Genomic DNA, 22,238 nt, shown 5'->3' on the forward strand with positions numbered 1-22,238 from the left:
ATTATTTTCTCCATTGCCATTATTTTACTTGTACTGAATCCCCTTGATTTATTAACAGTTTTCCTCGTGTCTCTGGTATGTTAGCCTCATCCATTTCTGTGACGACCGATGCAAATTAAAAATTTAGCAACTCTGCCATTTCCTGATTTTCAATTACAATATCACCTCCATCTGTCTTCAAGCGGCCCACATTACACTAAGCCTCCCTTCTTTCTCTTAATATACTTGTAAAAACCTTGAGAGTTGTCCTCATTTTCCCTCACAAGTTTTTCTCCTTTTCCCTTTTTGCTTCTCTTGGGATTTTTAAGTTTCAGCACCACAGTAAACAACACTTCTCTGTAAAGTTCGGCTCAATAGTTCTCCAATGTCAGAGCGAGAATTGTCTGAAGCCCTAATTTATTTAACGTAACAAATAAAATCACACATAATCATCCATGTATCAACGCACTGATGGATGCACAAAGATAAACACAGCGAGAAATCCAGTCAGTGTCGGAATGCACAGGTGAACGGACAAGCGAAATGGACAGAGAGAAAACGGCCTGAACCCCCAATAGTGAAGTGTCGCTGATAGATATTAGTGAGACGAGGTGGGGGTCTTGCATCATCAATTGGCGCTGTGGCTTAATTGGTTAAAGCATCTGTTTAGTAAATAGGAGATCCTGGGTTCAACTCCCAGCAGTGCCTTGTGCAGCTTATTATTTTACCTAATTTGTGGAATTAAGCGACAAAATAACAATGTGGTGTTTGTCTTTGTTCAGGTTTCAGGAGGAAACGGATCGCAAGATGACTGTTCAAAAACGCCCTTTCATTCCACAGACAGACCTCTCATGGAATGTGTCTGTAACACGGTAATTTAAGGACACGTTCTTGTTTCTGGGCTCGTTGGGGTCGAGGCATAATTCACGATTTGAGGTTCAAAGTCGGAACTCGTCCAAATTTGGACCTCGACTTGTGATCTTGACCCGCGGTACAAACGTTTGCAAATAGGAAAAATAAGTCTTCAAATCGCTCCACCTGAATCTCCAGGCCCAGATGAAATATATCCCAGGATGTTAACAGAAGCAAGGAAGGAAATAGCGGAGGCTCTGACCATCATTTTCCAATCCACCCTGGCAAAAGTTGTCGTGCTGGAGGATTGGAGGATTGCTAACGTTGTACCATTGTTTAAAAAGGGAGAAAGGGATAGATCGAGTAAATACAGGCCAGTCAGCCTAAACTCGATGGTGGGTAAATTATTTAGCACAATTCTGAGGGAAAGTATTAATCGTCATTTCGAAAGGCACGGATTAATCAAGGACAGTCAGCGTGGATTTGTTAAGGGAAGGTCGTTTGAATTGAATTACTTGAGGAGATATCAAGGAGGATCGATGAGGGTAGCGCGATTGATGAAGTCTACATGGATTTTAGCGAGGCTTTTGACAAAGTTCTACAGGGCAGATTGGTCAAAAATGTAAATGCCCATTGCATCCAAGGGACATTGGCAAGTTAAATCCAAAATTGGCTGAGTGGCAGGAAGCAAGCGGTTGTGATCGACGGGTGCTTTTGTGACTGGAAGGCTGTTTCGAGTGGGGTTCCATGCGGCTTCGTACTAGGTCCCTGCTTTTCGTGGTACAGATCATCGATTTAGACTTAAATGCAGGCGGCATGATTAAGAAATGTGCAGATGATACAAAAATTGGTCCTGTGGTTGATAGTGAGGAGGAAAGCTGTCGACTGCAGGAAGATATAGACAGAGCGGAACGGTGGATAGAAAAGTGGCAAATACAATTCAATCTGAAGAAGTGTGAGTGAGTTGTGGGGGGGCAAAAAGGCAAAGGAGTGCACAACAAATATTGTTATTAATTTGCCATTTACACGCCCATTCTGCAAAGTTGTTAATGTCGTCCTTATTTTTCTCATTTTTCCTTTGTATTAACTACAGCTCGCAATTAGGTGTCATCCCTAATTTTGGAATTGTACTTCCGATTCCCGTGTCCAAATCATGAATGCAAATTTTGAACAACAGTGGTCCCACCACTGATAAATTGTGAACAACACTGGTCCCACCACTGATCAATTGTAAACAACAGTGGTCCCAGAACCGATAAATTGTGAACAACAGTGGTCCCAGAACCGATAAATTGTAAACAACAGTGGTCCCAGCGCCGACAATTTGTGAACAGCTGTGGTCCCACGAATTTTGATCTTGAACTGCAGTTGAAACTTTTGCATAAAAAGAAATAACGTCCCCAAATCGTCCCACGTGAATCTCAAACGCTTTGGGAAGAAGTTTAATAGAAACAATCAGGACTTTAAAGGCACCTCAACGACCTGAACCTCCGTTGAATGAATTTTGTTAGCCATTACATTCGACCGTGAAATCGCTCTTGACTTTCATCTCACTGAAGCAGAGTGTGGCCGCTTTCTATCTGTGAGCATGTCTGTGACGTGTTAGCTTTGATATTGATCGCTTCCAATTTGTAAAATTCATCAATCGTCAGGGAAAAGAAATCGAGAATCGAATTGTCCCTCTAAGTGATGAACTGAAGGGATTGGTGATCCAAGCAGATCTGGAAAATGCGTGGTGCAATCGGTCAGGAGTTCTGAATCCACCCTCCAGCCACTCGGCAATTGTATTGAATGAACTTTACTCTGGCCCAGTGTCGCCGCACTCAAATCGAGTATTTCTCCGGCATGTTTTACTTCATAGTTGCTGGTTTAAGAGTGAAGACTGGCTGGTTGGAATTTAAGTCCTACAAGCTTTAATCATTCATTTTTCACTGACTGTAGACAGTTGTTATATTGGTCGCTGCAAACTCAAAGTTTAGCCCAGTGAATTATTGGTTTAGCAGGTGACCTCTTCACCTGTTCTCGGCGGTGTTGTCCGTTAGAGTGAAAGTTTGATTGTTCGAGCCCTTATTTTATTTTTCCTCAGGATTCATCGCCTCAAAGTTCCAGGGTTTCAACGCATGTTTTGGAATCAAGAAAATGTACCGGAATCATTGCCAGCTCAGCAGGGCTGATATTCTACCATTTACCCTGCGGTCGGGAATCAGGCACATGAATCATATAAAGGAATGGAACATTGGCTTCACGGTAATTACAATTCTCCTTGACAGACAATCCCCCGAAAGGCCCGAAGGGAGGCCGCATTCGCAGCAGGAGAGCTGGTTCGCTGTGACATGGAGATTTCTGTAGTGAGCGAGACCAGACTGTTTCCATGTTCAGAGAATAAATTTCACACCCTTTATTTTGGAAAAGCAAAACGGTGGGGATTTTTGTCATAGCCCGATGCCTTTCGTGTTGTATCAGATGTTCCTCGTTGCGTTACTTTCATCTTGATCGGAGAACCAGTTCGGGCGCTCCTGTGATAAACAGCGACAATTGCCAGTTAATGTTAAATTTAACAACGACTCCACTGCGTTTTTAATCCCACTCTTAAGATGCAGTCTATAAAATGAAAAAAATTCATCACATTCAAAGCATAAAAATCTGATTAAAGTTTTGACTGTCTCTCGGTAACCACGTCAACATCGCCTTCAGTCTGAAGTAGAAAGTTTCGATTGATTCATGGTGATTAAAACAGGGATTCAACTACGAACAGGATTTAATTAGCTTCATGTAATTAATTTAATAAGTTCATAACTCTTTTTAAAGCTAATTCCCTAACTGGGAATCGAACCTCGCGGCGGTAAGAGCACCGAATTCTCACCACCAGGCCATTGGGGAGCTCCCAAGATTGCGCACGAGACAAAGTGGAACTGATGACATTTTTTCTTTCGCTCTTTCATGATTCATTCAGCTCTGTGTTTATTCTCAGGCCTCTTATCTCTCCTTCTTTTCAGCTTCTGACTGCGGATATTCCTGTGGCTAAATATGAATAATATAGAACATCTCACAGCCCCGGTATATTTGCTGTTTCTCTGTGCAGTTCTGTGCAAAATCAAACTGCACGCAAATACCGACAGTGCCTCTCTCTCACTCCCCACAGAAGCAGCAGGAGATGCCACTTTAAACTGTCAGTTGCTTCAAATGATTCACGATGGACCTGCGTGACCTTGCAGCTTTCCCAGGAGCTGTATTCAGTGCGTGAATTTTGGAAACGGAATCATGTCCATCAGCAGCTTGTGGTCGTATTTTACCTCACTTTCCATTTCATGTACATGCCTACTTGCACTTGGTGATGTGATTGCCTGAACATCACCTCTGTCGCGATATTATTTCGAACAGAAAATGCCATTTTGTGCGAGCAGTTTGTCTGGCAGGAAAATGACCTGAGTTACAAAGAGCCAAGTAGGAAAGGCTGCGTTGCTCTGCTTGTTCGCAGCAAAGAATTTTCAGCGTTTCCTTGGGGTTTAGTGTTTAGGATTCGGCGCTTTCATCACCACGGCAAAGGTTCGATTGTCGGTCTCAACATCCGCATATTATACACTCTACCATAAGTGTACTGTACTCAAATTGCTGATTTTTTCATTGTGAGGGGAAGAAACAGAAATGTGTGGACATTAATTACGAATTCATCAGCTGGGTTGCACCTTTTCTTTTCCTACCGTCTCAGTCTTTCCATCTTTACCCTTCTCTGCTGGTGTTGCAGGTTCCATCATTCTTCGCTGTTCACGATGCCTGAGAAGTCCATCAGGAGAAAACAGGCAAAGTCAAGAGACAGAGACAGGGAGAGATTAAAACATAGAAATAAATTGTATAAATGTCAAGTTCTGCGAACGAGCAGAATTTAGAATGGAGCTTGGGAGAGATTCCTTCACGTGTCTTGCAATTTTGCAAGAGATCATTGGGCTCCGAGTTAAAAGCGTCGTTGGCGATGGAGCACCTCTCTGAGGGAGCGAACAAGGTCCGTTCGTTCAAGTTCATATTAATTTGAACACTGAACAAACTTTAAAAAGGAGCGCTGCGAACAGGATTCGAACCTGTGCAGGGAAACCCCATTGGATTTCAAGTCCAACGCCTTAACCACTCGGCCATCGCAGCTGCAAACATAGATGATGCACAGCTATAAATCAGAATGCGTAGGGTTATCACACGAGATCTGTGACACTTTGTTCTCTCAGACAGGTTTCCAACTGGAAACTTCCAGCTTGTTAATGTGCTGACTTTGCTGTCTCGGTGATAGAATTCTCATTTATCACGTGAGAAACCGGGGTTCGATTTCCGGTTCGTTTCGGATTATTTTCATTCTCCATTCATACGATCGCGTGAATTGTGCGACATTCGCCCTCAGCTTCAATCTGCGCACCATTTGAGACATTTTCCATTCTCCACGTGTGTTGCGTCGAAGCTGGGTTGGAAAATCACATTGCAAGTCCTACTTCTTAATCATTGGGTCATCGCAGCTGCAAGCGACAAATCCGACACGGCTGCAGAAGAGAATGAAGAAGGTTATGACAGGAGAACTCTGAGACTGTATGTTCTTTTGGACAGGTTTCGAACTGAACACATGCCGCCGCCTGCAATGCGGACTTTGTTGTTTCAGTGATAAAATTCTTGCTTTCTGCGCGGGAGGCGCGGGTTCGATCACCACCCAATAGAGGAGCGTTTTTCATTCTCCATTCATGAGGTCACGTGAATTGGGATACATTTACATTCAGCTTCAATCTGAACACCATCTTGTGACATTTTCCTTTCTCCATGTGTGTTGTCGTCGACAGAACCTCTGCATTCTGTCCTCCATGCACTGGAATTAAGACAATCCTGCCGACTACACCGCTGACAAGACGTGAGAAGCCAATTAGTGATTTTGAACTAAAAATGGTATCACCGCAGGGCTCGTCCGGGATCTCTCACATAACAATCAGCAAATCCCCAAAGCGAGAATCATACCAGAAGACCAAAGAGCCACTGATAACAGAGGGGTGCAACCAATGCAGAATTCTGTGCCACCCACAGCCGATCGGCCACCATTCTCTGCATCCTATCACTTTTTCTATTCCGATGTACGGCAATGTGAAGACGTACATTAACTATTTCATATCAACAATATTAGCCTCTCTTTACCACATTCGTTTCGAATGTGCGAGTTGTAATATCAAGTGAGACTTTGCAGAATTAATTGCTCTGTAGCTACATTGTTGTCTGTCTCGGCATCCGCAGATTATCCACTCGACCACAAGTATAACAGTGACCACACTTCAAAAATACTTCATTGGCTGTAAAGCGCTTTGGGACATCTTGATGTCGTGAAAAGCGCTTTATAAATACAAGACTTTGTTTTTATACTGGGCTAAAAGTACTGATAATTTCACTATGAGGACGAAGAGACATCAATATGTGGACATTGGCTACGAATTCATCATCTGGGTTGGTCCTTTACTTTTCCTACCGTCTCATTCTTTCGATCTTTAGCGTTCTCTGCTGGTGTCGCAGGTTCGATGAGCTTGGGCCGTTCAATGAAGCCTGAGAAGTCCATCAGGGGAAAACAGAGCGGGACAGAGACAGGGAGAGATAGAGAGATAAAAGTATAGAAAATAAGCCTGAATATGAAGTTAAAAGAATTTTAAATGAAGCTTGAGAGAGATGGAATCATACACTCAAAGAATCGTGACTGCACAGAAGGAGGCCATTCGGCCCATTGAGCCTGCCCCAGATCTCTTTAAGAGCAATCCAGTTCGTCCCATTTCCCCGTTCTTTCCCTGTGGACCGCAAATATATTTCCTTCAAATACTTGTCCAATTCCTTTTAGAAATTAACGATTAAATCCGTTTCCACCACCCTTTCAGGAGATGCATTCCAGATTATAACTACTCGCTGATTTAAAACGTTTTTCCTCATATCTCCTTTGGTTCTTTTGTCAACCACCGTAAATCTGTGTCCTCTGATTCTCGACTCTTCCGCCAACGGGAGCAGTTTCTGTTTATTTACTTTATCTAAACCCGTCATGATTTTGAACACTTCCATCAAATTTCCTCTCAACCTTCCTGCCCGAAGGAGAACAACCCCAGCTTCTCCAGTCTATCCACGTAATTGAAGTCCCTCATCCCTGAAACCATTCCAGTAAATCTTTTCTGCGCCACCTCTAAGGCCTTCACATCCTTCCTAAAGTGCGGTGCCCAGAATTGGACACAATACTCCAGTTGTGGATTATTGTGAAGTTTCCTTCACGCACCTTGAAATTTTGCAAGAGACCACTGGGCTCCCAATTAAAAGTTCTGCCGCGGTGGAGGATCTGTCTGAGAGAAGGAAATGCGGCCCGTTATCTCCAGTTCCTATTTATTTGAGCATTGAACAAAACTGTAAACAATAGCGCCGCGAGCAGGATTCCAATGTTTTACCAAAAGACCCCGTCGAGTTTTAGATGTACCGGCTTAACCATTCGGCCATCACAAGCAGCGAGTGCTCGTAATGCAGGGCTGTAAATCAGAATGCGCAAGGTACTCAGAGGAGATTTGTGAAATGATATGTTGTTTTAAACAGGTTTCCAATTGGACACAGCAAACGTTGCTGTTTCACTGGGAGAATTTGCACTTCCCACGCGAGGGAACAGGGTTCGTTTTCCCGACCAATTAAGGCGCATTTTTGTTCTGCACCTCTGAGATCGCCTGAATTGGGATAAATTCACCTTCAGTTTCAATCTGCACACCGCCGTGTGGCATTTTACTCTCTCCGTGTGTGTTGCGTCGATAAACCGGCTGCATTCTGGCCTCTGGACCTCAAACATGTTCGAGAATTAAATCAATGCTGCTTTCTGCAACGCTGAAAAGATGTGAGAAAGAAATGAGTGAATCCTCACTGGAAATAGTGAAACAGCAGGGTTCTGGGATTTGAACTGGGGACCTCTCACATATCAAACAGTGAAACGTCCAAAATGAAAACCATAATCCGAGAACAAGGAGCCGTCATTAACACAACCGGACAAACAGTCGAAAATTTCCCTGTTCCCCACAACCGATCGCCCATTCATTCAGACCGCTTCTGTCCATCGAATCATAGAATGGTTACAGCAAAGAAGGAGGCGATTGGGCTCATCGAGCCCGTGCCTGCTTTTTATAAGAGCAATCCAATTAGTCCCATTCCCCGGCCCTTTCCCGGTGCTCTGTATTTTTCCCCTTCAAATTCCTTTTTTAAGTCACGATTGAATCTGATTCCACCACCCTTTCAAGCAGCGCATTCCAGATCAGAACTACTCGCTGCGTAATTAAGTTTTTCCTCATATCGCCTTTGGTTCTTTTGCAATCACCTCAAATCTGTGACCTCTGGTTTCCGACCATTTCGACAATTAAAACAGCTTCTCTTTATTAACTTTAAACCTTTCATGACTTTGAACACTTCTATCAAATCTCCTCTGAACCTTCTCTGCTCTCAGGGGAACAACCCATCACCAGGCAAATACGGTCAATTAGCTTCAATTAATTTATATTATCATTAAACAGACCTTTAAAGACATGCCTTGTTTTGTGGAAGTGTGAGCTGGTGGTTTAAATCGCTGGTTTCAATGTCTGGGGCGTTTCTCGATTCGAATTTTACCACTGACATAATTTCTGCCAATGTTTATTTTGACCTGTTCACAGAAAACCCGATTGCAGTGCGATGGAGCAGAGGATGTGAAAGAAGCTGAAAGTGAAAGTGCAGATATTAGTTTCATCACGGGGACAGGACACGTTTCCACAGGTAAGGATCTCTCACCTTAAGATTCTTTCCAGCAGAGTGGGACAGGTGATCAGAGTGACCGGGCTCTAACGGCGCAATCGATCCTTATATGAGTTCCAGGCTCGATAAATGCCGGCGTTGTTAATTCGAGTCTCACCGAGATCAAGCAATCCTTTTGTTTGTGGACATTTCGACCGGAGTTGAAGGTAGAATTGATGTTTTCGAAAATGCATCTACTTATCTGAATTGCCATTTGGTTCCTCTGGACTACGCTGTTGAAATATCAGAAGAGATGTTGAGTATTACTTGTTTACAGGAGGGAGGCTGAGGTTTTGTAGACACAAACTATGATTTTGATCCATCTACACACTGTGGGATTCAACTGGAGCTTTAAACCAGCGCCTCCGACCGCTCAGCCAGGATACTTTCCATCCTACACTTCAGGAATTAGTTTTACAGGAATAGAATTACTGCAAGCAAGAATTCTACCCCTGAAGCACCAATGCCCGCACGGCAGCAGGATGCATGTGTCCAGTTAGAAACCTGTCTGAAGGAACATGCAGTCTGACAGAGCCGGAAGTCCAGCAGATTGACTTTCGGTCTGAGCAGGTGTTGAGTCTCCTTCTTGAGAGAGTTTCGCCAATCCAGCTCAGAGTGGTTTAAGAATCATGAATTCGGGTGTGACTGGAGCCACTTGTCTAAGATGAAGTGTAGGGGGCAGTTTCACATTCTTGACGGACATTAATGATCCAGTTGCGGTTTCGCTGCAAAATTTCACTTCCCAGCTCCCGAACTAAAATCCAACGCCGTTGCAACTCGAATCCACAACCTTTGAATGGCTTATCAAACAAAACAAGTAGAAGTCCAACACACTCGCCATTGCGTCACAGGGTCAGTTGCCAAAAAAAACCCGAATAAAAAGAAAGACGTGTTTCTCCGGTCCAGGGGCAAAGTGTCAATGGATGTTATTCAAAAAACTGTCCCCTCAAATCTGCCTTTATATTTTTTTTGTAAAGCTTCGATTTTAAAAGTTATAAAAAGCCGAAATAAATTATAAGAATCGAATCCGTGATTAAGGCGTTATAACACACTCTAATCAACAGTTAACCTGTCGTACTGACGGTCCATTAGACATTTTAATTAATTTCTGTACTGTACGCTAGTTGGTAGCGCTTTCTGTACTTGGACCCCTAAATCTCTCTGCTCCTCCACAGTTCCTAGCTTCTCACCATTTAGAAAACATTCTGATTTATCTTTCTTAGATTTAAATATGATGATCTCGATCACCCCCCATTGAACTATATTTGCCGCAGTTTTGCCCACTCACTGAATCTATCAATTCCCACTTTTCAACTTCCTGCTTCAATCTTCATGACTTATTGCGTCACCAGAAGGCTGCGTGTTCAAATCACGGGTAACCGTTACTTTTCGAGCTGATCAGATTCTGGATCGTTCCGGGATGAATATTGTATCTGCTTTTTCTCAATAAACAGAACCTTGCTCTAAAGTCTGCTTCCCTGGTTCTCAAATTTCAGGAAGGCGTCTCATTCCGCCCTCGACTTTTGATTTTGACCTGCGGTTGAAACTTTTGCAAAGATGGAAAAGAAGTCCCCAAATCGCTCCACGTGAATCTTAAACGCTTTGGGAAGAAGTTCAGTGCAAACAATGAGGAATTTAAAGGCACCTCAATGACCTGCACTTTCTTGGAATGAGTTTTCTTCGCCATTGCATTCGACCGTGAAATCGCTCCCGGCTTTCATCTCACTGAAGTGAAGAGTGTGACCGCGTTACATCTGTCAGAGTGTAAGTGACGAGTTTGGGGTCGGTATGGGTCGTTTACAACTTTTGAAATCTCACCAAGCAGCAGAGAAAAAGAAACTTGGAATCAAATTGTCCCTGTCAGTGATGAATTGAAGTGAATATCGCTCCAAGCAGATCCGGACAACTCGAGCGCAGCCGCACAGGAGTTCCAAATCCACCTTCTCGCCACTCGGCAATCGCATGAACTGAACTTTACTCTGACCCAGTGCCACCGCGCTGAAATCGAGTATCTCTCGACCACACTTTTTCTGAACATCATGGTTACTGGTTTAAGAGTGAAAACTGCCGTCCGCTTCACTGTAAGTGCAAGAGACAACTTTGTAAACACCGAGTCGTGTCACAGACCTGCTCGTCGGACCTGCTCATTTCATCTCATCTCATTTTCAGCAAACCTGAATATTACTGGAATAGAGAATGGCGAATCACAGCTCGAGAAATCAATCCTCTCGACCACGAGGGGACGGAGTCTTCCAACATACAGGTGTTTAATGACAAGGTGAGTTTAATGTTCAGGAATAATAGAGCACAGATTTTCACTCGTGCAAACTTCACACACTTTATTTTGGAAAAGTAAACTGATAGTCGAGAGAGGTGATATTAATCGCTGCAACCTGAATTTTTAGCTCGTTCAATCAGTGGTTCAGTAATAAACGTGTGCTGTCTCTGTGGCGCAATCGGTTAGCGCGTTCGGCTGTTAATCGAAAGGTTGGTGGTTCGAGCCCACCCAGAGACGGTAGGGTATCTTTTATTTTCATGGTCTCGCATTTCCTGGTTTCTGATATTTGTTTTGGCTGCAAAACAAATGCCCGCTTTCGTTGGCCAGCTGAGCACGGCCGATCTTCCACCATTTCACCTGTGATTGGCTTCGCCGAAATCTGAATTCTTCTTGACAGACAAGGTCCGAAGGTTGCAGGAGAGCCGCTTCACTCTGACATGGATATTTCTGCAGTGACCGACACCAGACTGTTTCCACAATGAATGTCACTCCCTTTTATTTTGGAAACGCAAAATTTTATTCACATTCCGATGGGTTTCAATTGATTTGTGAGAGATCATGAAAGGATCCTGCAGCGCTGCCTCGGATAATAACAACAGTTCTAAGCCGCATTTCAGTCGCGGCAACAAATCCTTACATCTGAGTATCTGCACCCTTAAATCCGAGTATCTGCACCCTTAAATCCAAGTATTTGCACCCTTGCACCGGTGTATCTGCACCCTCACACCGGAGTATCTGCAACCTGACACCGGAGTATCTGCACCCTCACACCGGAGTATCTGCGCCTTTACAACCATTAACTCATCAACTGTCCCCAATCATCTTTATCAGCGTCAGGAGACCTAAACAAAACCCAACAGAGAAGAAATTGGATTTATGATTCTTCACTAATGCACGGACACATTTTTATTTCCGGTGCTTCAAGGGATATGTGGGGAAAGTGGCCGCTGATACTCAGAAACTACTGCTTGTTGCTTTTTTTTCTAGCAGGCTCGTTGGTCTCGGGGTATGATTCTCGCTTCGGGTTTGTTGTTTGAAATATGTGAGAAATCCCAGGTTCAAATCCCAGATGAGCCCTCACTTTTCCCCCTGACTTTTGATCTTGACCTGCTGTTCAAACTGGCAGGATGTTTGGAGGTATCTCAATGATCTCACGATCTCTGAATGCATTCTGCTTGCAATTGGAATTGACCTTGAAACCGCTCTCGGATTTCATCTCACTGAAGCTGAATGTGGCCGCTTTTTATCTGGCAGCGTGGAGGTGACAAGGTTGTGGTTTATCACCGCGGGCTCACCTGTCCGGACATTGGTATTCAGAATGTACAATATGCTGTCTCAAATACTCTGTTGTCATCCAGGGAGCTCTAGTTTTGCATGCCCAACCTTTCCCCGAGTAAGAATGTGTCCAGTCTGTACACGAACTATCTCCTCACTCAAAGCCTCCCATTGCTCATTTACTGTTTTACCTGCCAATCTTTGATTCCAATCCACCTGGACCCGATCCCTTTTCAACTCGCTGAAATTCGATCTTCCAAGTTGAGTATTTTCATACTTGATTTTTCCTTGCATTTTCCATAACTACACTAAACCTGCTGCAAATGCTCCCCCATTGAATCATGCTCCACTTGCCCCACTTCTTCCCCCTAAATAAATCCAATACTGCTTCTTTCCTCGTTGGGCTAAAAACATACGGATTAAGAAAGTTCTCTTGGACACATTTCAGGAATTGCTCGCCCTCTTTGACTTTGACACTGCTATTTCCCAGTCTATATTCGGATAAATGAAGTTCCCTTTTATCACGACTCTAAAATTATTGCATCTTTCTGCAATTTGCCTGTCCATTTGCTCCTCTATCTCCTTCCCACTATTTGGTCCCCCTATCGAATGCATCCAGCAGCGTAATAGCTCCTCAATTGTTCCTTAATTCTAAACAAATAGATTCTGCCTTTGAACCCTTAAGCATGTCAACCCTTTCTACCGCTGTCACAGTATTTTTGATCAATAGTGCCTGCTCCCCTCCAGCCCCGCCCCCCCTTCTTTTTTCCCCTGCCTTTTCTGAATACGTTGTAGCCTGGAATATCGAAGTGGCCACTCCTCCGCTTGTTTGAGCCAGGTCTCCATTATTGACACTATAACATAATCCCATGTTACCACTTGTGTCTGCAGCTCACCAACCTTATTTACCAAGGATGTTAAACACAACATCAGGGCATAAAAGTCGGACAAGTTCCAATGCCCAATTAAATGTTCTATACACTAATGTACGTAGCATAAGAAATAAAACAAGTGAATTAGAAGCGTAAATTAAGCTTATAGTGCATGACGTAGTGCTCATCACTGAGACCTGACGACAAACTGGGCATGACTGAGATAAATATTTCAAGTTATAAGCCGTTTGGAAAGGATAGGGACATTGGAAAAGGCGGTGGAGTAGCGATATTGATGAGGGATACTATTACTGCATTGGAAAGAAGAGATATCAGTAAAGGTGAGCACGCAGTAGAAAGGCTTTGCGTAGAAATGAGTAACAGAATAGAATACAAGACTTTGTTGGGAGTTGTTTATAGACTTCCGGATAGCGGTGAAAAAGTAACAGGATACACAAAAGCGGACAGGTTGTTAGGGGTCTGGAACTCACTGTCTGAAAGGGTGGTCGAGGCAGAAAACCTCAACTCATTTAAAAAGTACTTGGATGTGCATTTGAAGTGCCGTAATCTACAGGGCAATGGACCAAGTGTTGGAAAGTAGGATCAAGTTGGATAGCTCTTTTTCGGCCGGCACAGACACGATAGGCCGAATGGCTTCCTTCTGTTCTGTAATTTTCTATGATTCCATGATTCCCTGTGTGGGAAGGGATTCATTCAGTCATCACACGTGCTGAGACACCAGGGAGTTCAAAAGTGACTGCAGGAGTTGGATTCTGCTGTTAATCCCATCCAGAACTGAACCATTTTCATTCTGACATTTCGGGTTTGTTTCTTCTGATGTTAATAACCCCTATAACTGGGCTGGAGTTTAATTTTCTGGATATCTGTTGAATAAATCAGCTTTGTTTTAAACATCTTGTTGTAGATTTTGGTCTTTCCCACCTGAGTGTTTAGCATCACCTGACTGGAGCTCAGAAAGGACAATCTTGGGGGAGGATCGTCCGACTGGAACAGAACTTCAACCTGGACACAGTCCTTCAGGGCCATACTGAGAGGGGCAAACGGCACTTTGGTCTTTCTTGGCTCTGTTCACTGATAGCAAAGTGGCCGTGCGGCATCCAGTCTAAAAATGACTGTGGTAATTATTCTCTGAAGATTTAACCTCTTTGTCTGACAGTCCTGAGTCGACCATTTAAGGCAGGCGTTAACTGATTTGAAATAAACCCGCTTAAAATAAATGGGTTATGAATTATAATTTCTGTGAAGTCAATGTTCCATTCCTTTATATGATTGATGTGCCTGCTCTCCGACCGCAGGGTAAATGGTGGAATATCAGCCCTGCTCAGCCGGCAATCATCACGGTACATTTTCTTGCAGACAAAACACACATTGAAACCCTGGAACTTTGAGGTGATGAATCCTTAGGGAAAATAAAATTAGGGCTCAAACCATCAAACCTTCGCGTCAAACGATAGCACCACGAGACAGGTGAAGAATTTACCGACTGAAACAATAATTCACTCAGCTAACCTTTGAGGTTGCAGTGACCAATATAACATTTGTCTACTGTCAGTCCAAAATGAATGATTGAAGCTTGCAGGAGTGAAAATCCTGCAAGCTTCTTAAATCAGCAACTATGAAGTTAAGAGAAACGTGCCTAATAAATACTCGATTTCAGCGCGGTGACACTGGGCCAGGGTAAAGCTCAGTTAATATGATCGCTGAGTGGCGAGAGGGTGGATTTGGAATTCCTGAGCGACTGCACTGCGCATTTTCCAGATCTGCTTGGAGCACCAATCCCTTCAATTCCTCACTTGCAGGGACAATTCGATTCTCGGTTTCTTTTCCCCGATGCTTGGTGAAATTTTAAAATTTGTAAGCGACCAATATCAAAGCGAACCTCGTCACTGACATGCTCACAGATACAAAGCGGCCACACTCTGCTTCAGTGAGATGAAAGCCCAGAGCGGTTTCAAGGTCGAATGCAATTGTAAGCAAAGCTCGTTCAATGAAAGTGCAGGTCATTGAGGTGCCTTTCAAGTCCTGATTGTTTGAACTGAACTTCTTCCGAAGGTGCTTGAGATTCAAGTGGAGTGATCTGGGGACTTCTTTCCCCTCTTTGCAAAAGTTTGAACCGCAGGTCAAGATCAAAAGTCCCGGGTTAAATTCGGGCATCGACTCTCGAATCGAGAATTATACCCCGACCTCAACCAGCCCAGAGACAAGAACGTGTCCTTTCATTGACGTGCGACGGTCACAATCCATGAGAGGTCGATCTGAAAATTGAAAGGGCATTTTTGAAGAAACATTTTGATCAATTCTGTGTTGACTCTCTGAACAAGGACAAACACCACACTGTCTGTTCTCGCATATCAGATTTACTCAACATCATAAATTACACAAAGGCGCCGCTGAGAGTTGAACCCAGCATCTCCTGTTTACCAAACAAGCGCTTCAACCAACTAAGCCACGGAGCAAATTTCTGGCTGTGGTTTTCACCTCCTCTCATTAATATCTATCAGCCACACGTCACATTCTGTTGGGGGTTCAGACTGTTCCATCGTTGTCTGTTTCGGTTGCCCGTTTCCCTGTGAATCCCGATACTGACTGCGTTTCAGTCTGTGTTTATCTGTGTGTGTCCATCAGAGCGCTGATACACGGATGGATATGTTTGCTTGTGTTTGTTTGTTACATTAAATAAATTAGAGGATCAGACAATTCTCGCTCTGACACTGAAGAACTAATGAACCAAATTTCACAGCGAAGTGTTGTTTAATGTGGTGCTGAAATTTTAAAAAATCTTAAGAGGTGCAAAACGGGAAAACGAGAAAAACTTGTGAAGGAAAATACGGACAACTCTCACGGTATTAACAGTATACAAATAGAAAGAAGGGTGATTTGGAGTAATGTGGGCCCCTGAAAGACGGATGGGGGCGATATTGTAATTGAAAATCAGGAAATGGCAGACTTGCTAAACACTCAAAGAAAAGGATGAGGGTAATATCCCAGAGACACGAGGAAAACTGAAAATAAATCAAGGGGATTCAGTGCAAGTAAAATAATGGTAATGGAGAAAGTAATTGGACTAAAGACAAACAAATCTCCAGGACCTGATGGTTACCATCCCAGGGGATGAAAAGGAATCGGTGAGGAAATTGTACATGCTTCAGTCATGATCGTTCAAAACTCTCTTGAATCAGGAATTGTTCCATGGATTGAAAAATTGGCACTGTCACTCCATTATTTTGGAAGGGGAGGAGAGATAAAGTAGAAAATTACAGACCTATTATTCTGGCGTCTGTTGTGGTGAAGTTACCAGTATATGTTATTAGGGAAAGAATGACTGAGCACTTGGATACACATGAATTGATCAGAGAGAGCCAGCATGGATTTGTAAAGACGAAGTCAAGTCCAACGAAACTAGTTGAACTTTTTGAAGATATAATAACGTGGTAGATAATGGAGTGTCTCTGGGTGTTTTATGTATATTGACTTCCAGAGGCATTCGATAAGGTGCCACATGAGAGACTGTTAACACAAATGGGAGCACATGGAAATTAAAGCAACCCATAGACATGGGTAGGGAGTTGGTTGGGAGTTAGGAGACAGAGAGTAGGGATAATGGATCTGTGCTCAAATTGACAGGATGTGATTAGTGGTGTCCCCCAGGGATCTGTTCCGGCCCATCAGCTTTTTACTATATGCTTAAATGACGTAGATGAATGAATGAGAGCCGCATATCCAAGTTTGTCGACGACACCAAGTTAGGAGGCACAGTGAGTGGTGCAGGTCGGAGCATAAAGTTATAAGAGAAATTGATAGATTAAGTGAGTTGGTAAAACTGTGGCAGATGGAGCTTACATAGAATTACATAGAATGTACATCTCAGAAACGGACAATTCGCCCCAATTAGACTATGCCGGTGTTTATGCTGCAGACGAACCTCCTCCAACGCCTCTTCATCGAACCTTATGAGCAAACCCTTTTATTCCTTTATTCCTTTCTCCTCCATGTGTTTATCTAGCTTCCCCGTAAACGCATCCATGCGATTCGTCTTAACTACTTCTTGAGGTAGCGAGTTGCACATTCTAACGAGTCTCTGGGTATATATGGTTCTCTTGAATGCCATATTGGATTAATTAGTGACTTTTATTTATGGCCCCAAGTTTTGGAATCATCACCAACAAAAGTTCAAACACCTTTTCTACATCTGACCTATCAAACCCTTGCATAATCTTGAAGTCCGATATCAGCTCAGCCCTCAGCCTTCTCTTTCCTATGGAAAAGAGCCCCAGTCTGTTCAATCTTTCAATATGGGGAAGTATGAACTTTGGACCTAAGCAAGATAGGTTAGAATATTTTCTAACTGATGATAAGCTCGGAACTGTGGAGGAGGAAAGATGTTTTCGGGTCCAAGTGCAGAAATCACTAAAAGTCAGTGGACATTTGCAAAAAATAACGCAAAAGGCTAATGGAATGTTGGCCTTCATCTTAAAGGGAGCTGGAATTCAAAGGGGTGTACGCTATGTTACAGTTATATAAACTCTGCTGAGACCACATTTCGAGTACTGCATTCAGTTCTGAGCACCACACCTCAGGGAGGATATATTGGCCTTGGAGGGGGTGCAGCGCAGATTCACCAGAATGATACCGGGGCTAAAATAGTTAAGTTGTGCGGGACAGGTTGCACAGACAAGGTTTGTATTTCCTTGTGTATAGAAGATTAAGTGATGATGTCATCGAGTTGTTGAAGGTGATTAAATGAGCCAATGGTGTGTGTGTGAGCTGTGAAACAGCTTGAAATACCAATCCTCTCCACCACTGGGGACTGGGTCTTCCAACATGCAGGGATTTTCACTCTTGCAAGTTTCATCCACATTTTCCGCTCTTCATTTCTCCGACTTGTTTGCAGCGCCTTTCCCTTCAATTCAGGACTTAAAGGAAAAACTCGATTCTGCCGTCAATCTTCGGGTCACATGGTGAGATTTCAAATAATTGAAAACATCCCTTATCACTCTCAATATCGTCACCTACGCGTTTGACGAATGCAAAGCGGCTTCAATCGCGGTTTGGCTGCACAACTCGTTCAAATATACTGTCGGTAATTGGAGGGTCTTTCAAGTCATGACACGAACATAACAGTTCGCACTGCTGTTTTCCGTAAGACGCTTCAGATTCATGTGGAATGATTTCGATCTGGCGGTTAAATCCGTTCCCTCTTCACAAATCCACCTTTGAACCCGGGACTTTTAGCATTTTTGATAACCGATACCAAACTGGTTTGTCCTGTACTGTACATTACTTTCTAAATATTACAGATAAGCGGAGCACTTGAGCTGTCACAGCTGTTACTTTGACTTTTCTCCCTCTCCTCTCGATCTCCCCGGCAACTACCACAATCTTCTGACACACTTCTCCATCAGAAAGTTCCGAGTCTCGGTTTCCAAATGAAATAACGCCCATCTCTTCAATCAACGACAGCTCAGAGAGAGTTCCTTAGTTTCAGCTCCCAATTTCCCCAAATCCTCAAAGTAGCATGAAAATAATTGTCCTTAAGTTAATAATAATAATATCATTAAAAGTTCTTATCGTCTGGGGTTTTGTTTCAGATGCCACGGCTTTTAAATGTCGCTGCGGATGTTAAACGAATCGCCTCTTGGTTGGAGGCTTCTGTGTGGGAAAGATCACGAAGCGATAATTGAGAGACCGAGGATGAAGCTGTTTGATGGGAGCAGTGGTGACACAGACCGTGCGCGGCTCCAGTGGCGCAATCGGTCAGCGCGCGTCATTTCTATAATAATTATACACTCGAGATTGTGAGTTCCAGCGCCATGTCAATAGTTGAACCTTCCAAACATTTTGACCAGAGTTCAAGGTACAACCGGTTCCATAACACATCGAATTCTTCATGTCCCAATGTGGGCACTGAGGCTCCTCTGGCCTCCCGTCTTGCAATAGCAGGTGAGAGTTTATTTGTTTATTGGAGGGAGAGAGGGCGATTGGTGATAGTTGAAATGGTAAAGCGGCCGGCACAACATCTTTAAATCTAAAGAACCAAAAACACAATTCTTCTTTCCGTGAAGCAGGTATTGATCGGTTTGAAGTGTCGTGCAGGGAAAATTCGGGAGGCAAATCTGCTGCCTGGTGTCACGGTGCAACGGGTGAAATTATTCAGCTTTCAATTGTTGATCGGCTGAAATGTCGAGAGGCCTTTTCCAGCTCCCGTGTGGAACAAGTTTGGCTTTTGAGCCATTGGGCAAGGTGTTTTTTTTTTAAATTGCTGCTAACGAATGACAAGACATTTTGTACAACCAAGAAGAATTGCAAAATCACGAGTTCACTGCCCATGTTTCTGACATCATGTTCAACAGAAACAAGGATTCTCCTCAACACGTTGCTGAAAATTGGAGAAAAGGGATCCTCACCCGAATTGGACATCGACAGGGATAATTCTGAGTCCGACCATGAATCTGTATGATGGAAATTAATTAAGCAGCGAGCCTGGATAGCTCAGTCGGTAGAGCATCAGACTTTTAAAGACGGTAGTGATCTGAGGGTCCAGGGTTCGAGTCCCTGTTCAGGCTAAAAGTTTTAAAACAGCTGGCAAGTTCTGCTTTTCCAGCGGACCGAAAGGAGCAAGAGTTGGCCACACAGTCCCTCGAGCCTGATTCGCCAATTTGATAAGGTCATCGCTGATCTTCGACCTCAACTCCACTTTCCCGACCCATCCCCATATCCCTTGAGTTCCTTCGTGTCCAACATTCTATCCATCTCAGTTTTGAATCTATTCAATGGCTCAGCATCCACAGCCCTCTGGGGTAGAGAATTCCAACAGTTCACAACCTTCTCAGTGAATAAATTATTCCTCATCTCTGTACTGAATGGCCGGCCCCTTATCTTGAGATTATCACCATTAGCTCTGGACTCTCCAGCAAGGGGAAACAGCATCCCAGCATCTACCCTGTCAAGCCCTCTAAGAATTTTATATGTTTCAATGAGATCACCTGATTATTGAAAACTGCAGAGAATATAGCCCACTCTACTCAATCTCTCCTCACAAGACAACCCTCTCATCCCAGGAATCAATCCAGTGAACCTTTGTTACACTCATTCGAAGGCAAGTGTATCGTTCCGCAGGTAAGGAGATCAAAACTGTACACAGTACTCCAGATGCGGTCTCACCAAACCCTATATAATTACAGCAAGGCTTCCTTATCTTTGTAATCCAACCACCTCGCAATAAAGGGCAACATACCATTTGCTTTTCTAATTGCTTGCTGCACCTGCATGTTAACTTTCTGTGATCCGTGTGCAAGGACACACAAATCCCTCTGAATACCAACATTTCGCAGTCTCTCACCTTTGAAAAGATATTCTGCTTTTCAATTCTTCCTACCAAAGTGAATAACCTCACATTTCCCCACGTTATAATTCATCTGCCAACTTCTCGCCCACTCACTTAACCTGTCTGTATCACTTTGCATCCTCTTTGCGTCCTCCTCACAGCTTACTTTCCCACCTAGTTTTGTATCGTCAGCAAACTTGGATACATTACACTCGGTCCCCTCATCTAAGTCATTAATATAGATTGTAAATATCTGAGGCCCAAGCACTGATATTCACGGCATCCCACTAGTTACAACCTGCCAACCCGAAAATGACCTGTTTATTCTGACTTTCTATTTTATGTACATCAACAAATCCTCAATCCATGTTAATATATTACCCACTATCCCATGAGCCCTAATCTAGTCTAACAAACTTTTGTGTGGCACCTTATCGATTACCTTTTGAAAATCCAAATATTCTATATCCACTGGTTCTCCCTTATCTACCCTGCTATCCACACCCTCATAACCTCTAACAGAGTAGTCAAACACGATTTCCCTTTCACAAAACCGTGTTGCATGTGCCTAATCATGTTATGATTTTCTAAGTGTCCTGTTATCAAGTCCCCAGTAATAGATTCTAACAATTTCCCTCCTACTATTGTCAGGCTAAATGGCTTGTCGTTCGCTGTTTCCTCTCTCCCTCCTTTCTTGAATAGCGGGGTTACTTGTGATACCTTCCAATCCATGGGGACCTTTCTAGAATCATGGGAACTCTGGAAGATAAAACCAATGCATCCACTATCTCTGCAGCCACCTCTTTTAAAACCCTGGATGTAGGCCACCAGGGCCAATGAATTTGTCAGCTTTTAGTCCCATTAATTCCTCCAGTACTTTTTCATTACTAATCTTAATTGCTTTAGGTTCCTCACTCTCATTAGAACTTTGGTTCCCCAATAGTTCTGGTATGATTTTTGTGTCTTCTACTATGACGACAGATACAAAATACTTGTTTAACGTCTCTGCCATTTCCTTATTCTCCAATATAAATTCTCCTGTCTCTGTCTCCAAGGACCCATGTTTACTTACGCTAATCTCTTCCTTTATACATACTTGTAGAAGCTCTTACAATCCATTTTTATATTTCTTGCTGGTTTACCCTCATTCTATTTTCTCCCATTTTAGCAATTTCTTGGTCATCCTTTGCTGATTTCCAAAACCCTCCTAATCCTCAGGCTTACTACCCTTTTTTGCAAAAATATAAGCCTCTTTTAACCTAATTCTATCATTAATTTCTCCAGTTAGCCAAGGTTTGGCCACTTTTCCGGTGGTGTTTTTAATCCTCAAGCGAATGTAATTTTGTTGAGAAATTATGAATTATTTCTTTAAATGTTCGCCGCTGATTATCTACCATCATATTTTTAATCTAATTTCCCAAACCACCTGAGCCAACTCATCCCTCATAACTACGTTATTGGTTTTGTTTAAATTTAAGACCCTAGTTTCGTACTTAACGATATCACTCTCAAATTCAATGTGAAATTCTATCATATTATGATCATTCTTCCCCAGAGGATCATTTACTTTCAGATTACGAATTAATCCTGTCTCATTACACAATACACAATACTAGATATAAAACACTAGATATAAAATATTATAATACTAGATATAAAATTCCCTTGTTGGTTCCTCGACATATTGATCTAGAAAACTGTCTCGAATGCATTCCATGAACGCCAGATCTGCCAGGTGAATTAGATGTTTGCTGCAAGCACGGAGAATTAATGAAACCAAGACTTCCCTGCAGAGCAGGGAGTTGGAAAGAAAGATGCTGGGCATTGAGAGGCGAAGGGTTTTGTGGAT

General features: G+C 43.1%; 4 non-coding genes across 4 annotated transcripts; 3 read left to right on the forward strand and 1 right to left on the reverse strand.

Moving 5' to 3' along the window:
• The first annotated feature begins 613 nt into the window (after window positions 1-613).
• Window positions 614-687, forward strand: trnat-agu (transfer RNA threonine (anticodon AGU)). The gene has a single exon. It is a non-coding gene; the product is annotated as a tRNA-Thr (tRNA).
• Window positions 688-4,886: 4,199 nt separating this feature from the next.
• Window positions 4,887-4,968, reverse strand: trnas-uga (transfer RNA serine (anticodon UGA)). Its single transcript has one exon. It is a non-coding gene; the product is annotated as a tRNA-Ser (tRNA).
• Window positions 4,969-11,060: 6,092 nt separating this feature from the next.
• On the forward strand, window positions 11,061-11,134 carry trnan-guu (transfer RNA asparagine (anticodon GUU)). The gene has a single exon. It is a non-coding gene; the product is annotated as a tRNA-Asn (tRNA).
• An 8,409-nt stretch (window positions 11,135-19,543) lies between these two features.
• Window positions 19,544-19,628, forward strand: trnak-uuu (transfer RNA lysine (anticodon UUU)). Its single transcript is given in 2 exon segments — window positions 19,544-19,580; window positions 19,593-19,628. It is a non-coding gene; the product is annotated as a tRNA-Lys (tRNA).
• The last annotated feature ends 2,610 nt before the right edge of the window (window positions 19,629-22,238 follow it).

The sequence above is a fragment of the Heptranchias perlo genome, chromosome 20 (assembly GCF_035084215.1).
Source record: "Heptranchias perlo isolate sHepPer1 chromosome 20, sHepPer1.hap1, whole genome shotgun sequence".
Classification (NCBI taxonomy): Eukaryota; Metazoa; Chordata; class Chondrichthyes; order Hexanchiformes; family Hexanchidae; genus Heptranchias; species Heptranchias perlo.